The 8,580-nt window shown below is 36.6% G+C and overlaps 1 protein-coding gene across 2 annotated transcripts in view; it reads right to left on the bottom strand.

The window, feature by feature from the left end:
* Positions 1 to 4,926: 4,926 nt before the first annotated feature.
* Positions 4,927 to 8,580, bottom strand: part of LOC110048771 (uncharacterized) — a 45,557-nt gene continuing 41,903 nt past the window's right edge. For both annotated transcript variants that reach the window (XM_089298410.1, XM_089298411.1), the window contains one exon: positions 4,927 to 8,580. This exon is cut by the window's right edge and continues 1,046 nt beyond it. The gene's annotated coding sequence lies outside the window, so the exon portion shown is untranslated.

Genomic DNA, 8,580 nt, shown 5'->3' with positions numbered 1-8,580 from the left:
AACATTGATTACAGTCACTATAGTAGCCAATTCAACCAAGACTGACTTCGTAAAATTGTGGAGGTTTAGTTTCTAGTGACTGTTTTGAAAGAAACTTGACAGCCAGTTTGCAAGCTATTCCCAAATTCTTAATTATATGATATTTAAAAATGACTATTAAAAGCTATTTTTCAAATCGTGGGAAATTGTAATTGTTATGATTAATTGGTAACAGGACATCGTGTCGTCCAATTCAGTCTGTAGTCATACTCGTGATTAACAAATCGGACTCCCGCTTCGCGGTCGTCCGATTTTGTTAATCACTCGTATGATTACAGACCGAATTGGTTTCCACTCAGTCCTATTACCATTATTGATCAAATAAAGAAATGAATGAAGTGAGATAAGTGTACTTTAGGTTATCGCATTTTATCATGAGGATAAGGCCCAGTTCATACGTCGCATTTCTGCCGTGTCGAATTCAATTCAATTAATTGTAGCAGCAATGCGACTGTGGATTCATACGTCGCACTTGTGTCGCACTTAATTCAGAATTATACTGTCGGGTATGTCGGCCAGCGGAAAATGTTTTAAACGTAGAGTATTCAATATGGCGGACGAAAATACTGAGCGACGAAGCACTTTAATTTTACGAAAAATTGTCCGCCAATGGAACGGGAAATCAAACACGACTTCAAATCACAATAAAACTTGCTACTTCTAACCAATGTGGCTGAAAATGTATACCAGAGTGTAAAACTACATAGATAATAGCATGGTATGTTTTTTTCTACATTACCTTGCATATTTCGGCCGGTTTTTATGTGCAATGGCTAAATGTGGCGGGAAATCAACCAAAATGCGTACTTTTTGTCAAATTAATGCCTTTAAGGCTAGAATTGCACTAACCTTGATGTTTCTTTTTGAAAATGTATTATTTTATGGCAATGGCAATGGAGACTACTTGAGTAGATCAAGGAAATCAGTGATTCAAATGGGTATTCAAAATTAATCGCTGAGTATAAAGAACAAAATAGGCAAACTATGTTGCCCAATTAACAGTAAGTATAAATTATAACCTCTGTATCTTTTGTTTCATTGCCAGCGACGTTCCAATATATATTCATTCTAACACTGTGTTACTCGCACTGGACATAAATATCAATTTTAAGGTCATTTGGCGTTTGCCTGAACTTGCCGTTAGGTCGTTAGTAAGCACAAGGAGCAGGCCTTATCCGAGGGTTTTAGAAGGGTTACGCGTCAGTCATTGAAAAGGAAAATAAGTATTAATACTTTACTATCAACCGACAATAGCCATTCATAATAAGCCGTTAAACGCCAAATGCCCGAATTTGTTCACTGTCAACCGTCGCAAAACAATATTTTTAACTTTTACCGTAAATCTTCGAATTAGCGCCCCCCTCGAATAAGCGCCCCTTCTATCGGCCAAAATTTAAAATAAGCGCCCCCCCCTCGAATAAGGGCCCTCTCCCCTCCCCCCATTTTGTGGACGAATAATGAGACAACAAAGGATGTGTAGTCTTCATCCTGTAGTATTAGATTTGTGCATTATTTCAGTTTGTGAACACGTTAAGTTTGGAAAAAAATTACAAGTGCTAACGGTGCCTCGATTTAAAGTTTAGGATCGGCTTTTTATGTTGATAAACAGCTTATGCTGTTGTTTACGCGCAGATGATGTATTAAAAAAATGATCATGCCTGGCCACGATTTGGGAAAAATGAAATAAGCGCCCCTCCTCGATTAAGCACCCCCCTCCAATAAGCGCCCCCGTCTTCTCCTAAATTTGAAATAAGCGCCCCGGGCGTTAATTCGAGGATTTACGGTAACCGTCACTGAAGGTACCCCGCTTCATTAAGACCCTCTTATAAACATGAAATATCAGAGAAAATAAATAGACTATTCATTCAATTTAAGTTACCTGACACTCATTGCCAGATGATGCTGAGGTATTGTGCCAAATTTCAATTAATGTGGTTGTAAGCTACATATTTTGCAAGTTAAAACAACATTTGTAACCTGATTTATATACTTGGTGTAGCATACATGAAGATATACAAGACGGACGATCGACTAGGGAAAACAGCAACAACAATAATATGTTCATTTGGAATTCCCATGTTTTAACATGCCATTACAATAAAATCAAACAAAATGACACAGGTTAAAATTATCAACATAACGCGGGAGTATATCTGAAGAAATTTAAGAGGGCACTCCCTAGGGATTTGTACCTTAGCTCGTGTTTTATCCCAAACAAATAATAAGTGTCATACCAAAGTTGTTTAGGACATTTCAGAAATCCTACACACATATCATTATTTTACATGTGTTTGATAATTTTACAACCGTACAATGTAATTTTACTTACTTTGATGGTTGTACTCTTTTTTAGAAAAACTCTACAACTGTTCTAAACTTCATAGTCTTCCCTGTTTTTTTTTTTTGTTTGGTATTGTAGTTCAATGACCGTACACTTAAACGAGTTTGGAAATGACTGTGACCTGTTTTAAAACTATTATCAATGATATTTTGATGACCGTACTACACTTCATAGATTTCCTGTTTTTTTTTTTCTTTTTCTCGTTTTGTTCTCATAATTTTTTGACCGTACACAGTAAACTTTAAACGATTTGTAAATGACCGTACACTGCTTTAAAACTATAATCATTTTTTCGACAGCCTTTCTACACTCATAGTTCATGCTACATCAATGACTGTTCTATTCTTTATAGTATTTCTTGTTTTCTTTTGGTTTTGTTTTGCTATTGTAGTTCAATGACCGTACACTTTAAGTAATGATCCACATAAGAACTGTAGCATTTTCCATTATTCTGCGACAATGCGCTTTCCCCACATTGAAACGGTTGGGGAGTGGCCAACTAAGTATACACTTTTTGTTGTTGTTGTTGTGTTTTCATACGGAGAATGTATCAACCGATGAAAAGCAGCTTTATGAAATAAAATGTATTTAAACTCTATTTTGAAAGGTAGTTTCCTTTGTGTTAAAACATTCAACCAATCACAACAGTCGTAAACAAAGACAATAAAAGCTTCCAATTTTCCAATGTTCCCCACATAGGATTACTGTGGTATTTAGACTCAGAAGAGGTTTAGTTGAAAGGAAGATAGTTGATCAATTACGCCTAAATATATATACAGCTACCTGAAGTTTCGCTAGAGTGTGTTGACTGAGCCAATCAGAAGTATGATACAACAATAGCAAAGTTGCGCAAAAGTTAGCACCTTTTTGCATTCCTTGCTGCGTGGTACTATTCTTCTTATATGGACCGTTACCTAAAGGGTTTGAAATTGACTGTACACCGTTTTTCAACCATTGTGATTTTTTTAATGGCCGCGCTACACTTCATATCCCTCCTGTTTTTTTGCGTTTGATTTGGTTTCATAATTCTACGACTGTACAGTTTACACCTTAAATGACTTGTTTATGACCGTACACAGTTTTTAAGCAATGTTCTCTGTTTCTAGATCGAAAGAGTCAATCCTTTTGTCGGGCTTGTAATTTTAAGACCGTCCACAGTTCATATGTGGTCACTTGAAAGCAAACATGACCTTTCAACTTCTCTATTTGTTGGCCCCCTTTTCACACATGTATTTCACTTTGTTGTAGCAGGGCTCAGAGTCACCGTCTTTTCTGTTAACGATTTCCTTGAGGCCGTTATTGGAGTGGAATAACGACTTCAGCTCTTCTTTGTTTAAACGCACGGAATATTTTCCAAAGAAGTTTTCAACGTAGTTTTCATCTGGCTTATTCCATTTCGCTTTTGGTTGGTAGTTAGTTACAACAGACACAGATTCCACTTCAGTTATGCTGTCAAACCATGCTTCTGTTCTGCTCGACGATGGTTCAGGTTCCTTTGATGGTGATACCATGTTCTGGTATTACCAGGTAGGCCACTTTGTCATAGGCTCTCTTGACCATCTTAAAATCATCTGCAAATTCGCCTAAATCTCGGCATGTGTTCGGCCATGATTTTTCTCACAATGTCGAACGTGATTTGGGCCTGAGAAATTATTTGGCTGGAAAACAGCATTTCCATGACTTCTACTTGGCTACTGGAGAGTCCTTCATCATGAATAATTGGCTCTGATTCTTCCTCATGGTGCTCATGGTGCTCATGGTCCTCCTAGTCAAGCTTTGCTGAATTTGCTGACTTGGTGTCTGATTTTGTAGATACTGACCTGTCCAAGCCAAGGGACCTTTTCAGTGGTTGGTGACCTCAGGCACACTTCTTTTTGATATGGCCTATATTGTAATATCGATCTATCGTTTCCTCTTTATGAGCCATGGGTTCGTCAATGGCCCACTTTTCGACGACGTTCATGTAATAAGTTGCTGATGCATTGTTACATTGGGATGTAAAATCCCATCTTGGTGACTTTCTGACCTCTATTTCTCTCTTCCTGGCAGCAGTAAATTGGGTTGGATACTTGAAATACCCTCTGAAAAAGAGGGCTACTTTGTTAGCGTGACAGTGAAAGCCAGCAATAAGAGTCCGGTAACTTTGATTTTGTAATGAAAATATCAACCTTACCACTTTAAAGAAATGGCTCAGGTGGCCACCGAGGCTTATATGAGACTGGAAGAACATTCTTAATTGTTTTATCAAATGCTCGTAGTCCATCACACACTAAATACTTAACCTTTGACGTACTTTCCGAGGTGATTGCTGAGAGAACCTGCTGAAAGTTTACAGGCGAAAAAAAAATATAAAACGACTAAAAAAATTATCTCAAAAGTGCATAATGCTCTCTCTCATTGTTTGACCACCTCAAGCCTGGCAAGTCCCAATATTAGTTCGAGGGGCAGGTTGGGTATCCTAAATGACCCTTGGAAAAACTATTGTCAGATCACTTTGTGACCCAATGACGTGTATAGGGCTTAGATAATTTTCAAACAACACATGATTAAGAGAACTAAACATTCTTTTTTAATATGAACTTTTGTATGTATAAAACACAATTAATGTAATTTATAACTGGATATGTGCTTGACAACTGATGTCTTATGATTGAGATTCACTTGTAACAACAGTATTCAGAATTACATGTGCAATAAAACTATACCAAAAATTAATTCAAAAGTCATGTACTTTGTTACACAAAAAAGCCTCTAACATCTACCATGAAATAAGTATATATCTGGTGTTTGCTTGCATCACAACCATCAGTTAATAAATGAAGGGTCTGGAGCCAAGGGTCTGGAGCATGGAGTATTAACTTGATACCCAAATGGTATTAACATACCTTCTGGATAAAACTAGAAGCCAATTTTCTTTGAAGTGGCTGATGCACCAACAGTCTTATCAATACAGGCAAGATAACGTTTCATTTATCTATAATTGTATAACAGAATCTTCTTGGGACCATGACAATTTTTACTATCACCACCATTAACTTTAATAATATATATGCAAGGTGAAGACTGTTGATACATTGAATTACTCATTTTCAATGACAAAAATGCATTTGAACAATTTTTGTTTTGTCCAAGAGGTGAAAGTATAATGAACAATTTGGATGGGTTGGATGGGGCTGTGATACTTGTCAATGTTTGTTATTCAATGATATAATTATCATTTTATTTCCAAAAAAATTCAGTACAGTACCCTCAGGTTGGGAAATTTAAATTGAGAGGCCAGGAATGTGTTGGAATAATGAGAAGACATCACATCTTTATCCACATCCAATAAAAACACTTCAAGAATAAAATAATAAATATATAAAAACTGTAAACCACAGTAGGCAGTTTACAGTTTTTATGTATTTATTTTTTGTTTTTGAAGTGATTTTAAGTTCGTCAGATGTGGATAAAAGACGCAATGTCTTGCTCTTCTCATTACCCTCAGGCTCCTTAATTAAAAAAAAACATAGCATTATGTCATGTTAACTTGATCAAGTATTTTCATTTAAGGTGGCCGAAAACAGTTTTCGCGAGGGTTCTTGCTAATGCAGTTCAGCGCGCGCACAAGGATAGCAAAAAACAAACATGGCGTCAATACGGCGATCATTTTATTTGCTCAAGGCCCGCGCTATCAGTATTATTTTTCTTCATAATTGAACGCAGTGTATTAATGGTTTTAGTCATCTAATGACTAGATTTGACTAACGACTAGATTTTCTGCAAATAAACAAAACCGATTTTAAAGGTCTGTTTATATTTATTCATGTTGCCATGGCAATGGCACATACGTCAGCTTAACTATCAAAAAACGGAAGTTCGTGTTGTTGACCTGCTTGCTGCCATTTTTGGCGACCAAAAGATCCAGGTTTTTAGAGAAAAGGGTGAATGAAATTGAGGTACCAAAACCTGTGTTCAGCCACCTTAAACATTATGATTAACTAACAGCAATTCTGTCCCTAGTTAGTAAAAATGCTGACATTTTCTAAGAACCTTAAGGTGATTCCCTAGTAAAAGAACCCGCCATAGATTTCCGATGAAACTTGGTACACTGTTGTTACAGAACAAGGAAGTATTAAAAACGTAGTAAAAAGAGGGGATCACGGTGGTTGTTTCCACGCCACAATGCTGACAAAAACGGTTATTTAGGTGACTTTTGGTAATCTCCGTGCGCAACAAATAAGCTCAATTATTTTCCAATGCAGTGTGTTATATCACACAGAGTTTGACTTTCTTTGATTGCTTATTCATCTACGTCCCAGAAAAAATGTCTTCAAATACCCTACAGTTTTTATTCTATAAAGGAAACATAAGTTGGACATGCGCTGTTAGGCCCGTTATGTCTCCCTCTGTGGTATTTATTTCATTTGCCAAAAAAGTAGCCATAGATTTCGGCTATTTTTTTTCTCAGTTATTGAGGATATTGTTTAGTTATTGAGGATATTGAAATTATGAAATAAAAAGTGGGGGTCACTGTACTCGTTTAACAAAAAAGGAGCATCTAATTCGCGATCGAGCTTAGTTTGAGAGAAATCTCTTACGTTTTGTACGCGCACGCGCTCATGTGTGCACGCTAATGACGCAAAAATCTTGCACAGTAGGGATGCACAATGCAATACTAAGGAATCAGCTTAAGCAAATGATGGCATTATTCAATGTTCTATGAACCAGCAGGGCCACTTGCAATCCCCTCATCTTTGACAAAACACAAATTGCCTAGCTTCTTTCGTGGTGCCAGAGAAAACCTGAATCATTAACCTTGTGTGGGTACGGAAAAGTCAAATTTCTTTGACTCTGGCCTGCTGGACATGTTAATCTATGGCTAACAAATGACACAACTTCTTTTTTTAGTGTTCTGTATACGAATGTCAATCTACTAAGGACTGTGAGATGTGCATGACAGTCTGCTGTGGGTGGTGTATGTTGTATGGCACCCACAAAATACAAATACAATAATATCAATGGTAATAATAAATAACTACCGGTTATAGCAAATTATAATAATTAATGACTATTAGAAAACAATCGCATTGTGAACCCTGATCTAATAGCACGCGTTTATTAATTACCGAACTCCCATCGGTAAGGTCGTAAAGACCCTAGGGGCTTGCTCTCCCAAAACCCCAAAACCATAGAACAAATTTTTGACCGATTTCGGTCTTAAATGCAAATGTTCCTCATACTAATCAGTAATTAGCAGAGTAAACATTATGCATTTATTTATCATATTCATTGTTTTTAGGTACTTAATAAAAAAAAATTGTATCGGAACAAGCAAAATTGTTACCAGATCACATGTGTTCAAAAAGATGGTCAGCTGACTTTTCTGACCTGGTACCAAGAAGAACCAGAAAGCTACGCTTAGTATTTTAATAACACAGACATCAAGTTCAAATAAACCATAAAGCACTACCAGGAACAAGAAAACATTAAAAATAACCCAACACAGACAAAAAGTTAGACTGTTTGAAAATGATTCTTTTCTAGATAAACTGCTTATATTTTGTGCTTACTCATACACTGGCTTTCAAATTACCTTTTCAATGGCTGACATCATCAATCATGTTACACCACTCACAGCAGAATTTCATTCACATCTTGCAGCATGAAGTTAAAGTAATCCAAAAGCCTTGTAATTTTCATAATCGTAGTCGTGGTCATATTTATAAAAAACTAGGAAATCTGTAATAACTGAGCCATTAAACTTACAAAACCAGTGAACATATAAACAAAGAGTACTTATGAGGTGCACCTAAAGGAATTCAGTCAATTTGCTCATAAAACAACTATTCAACAAAAAAAAGTGAGTTAAAGAGGCACCAAATAAAAGTAATTTTTGTTTCAGATTAACCTTGATTGTGGTGAAATCAGGGTTACATATAAAAATGGTTACAACAAGTGTCAGTGTAGACTCTGTACATGAAAAAATGGGCGTCTCAAAAATAAAGACCCAAGACCTAAGATCTAAGACCTAAGGTCCCCGCCAAATCTCAAAAACGAAGACCTAAGACCCCCTCAGAATCTCAAAAATTAAGACCTAGGACCCCCTCGGAATCTCAAAAATGAGGACCTAAGACCCCGTCGGAATCTCAAAAATTAAGACCTAGGACCCCCTCGGAATCTCAAAAATGAGGACCTAAGACCCCCTCGGAATCTCAAAA

Source organism: Orbicella faveolata, unplaced genomic scaffold (assembly GCF_042242905.1).
Source record: "Orbicella faveolata isolate gen_17 unplaced genomic scaffold, um_ofav_v1 contig_3, whole genome shotgun sequence".
Taxonomy (NCBI): Eukaryota; Metazoa; Cnidaria; class Anthozoa; order Scleractinia; family Merulinidae; genus Orbicella; species Orbicella faveolata.
The sequence above is the reverse complement of the archived record's forward strand: the minus strand, read 5'-3'. Positions and strand labels throughout refer to the sequence as shown.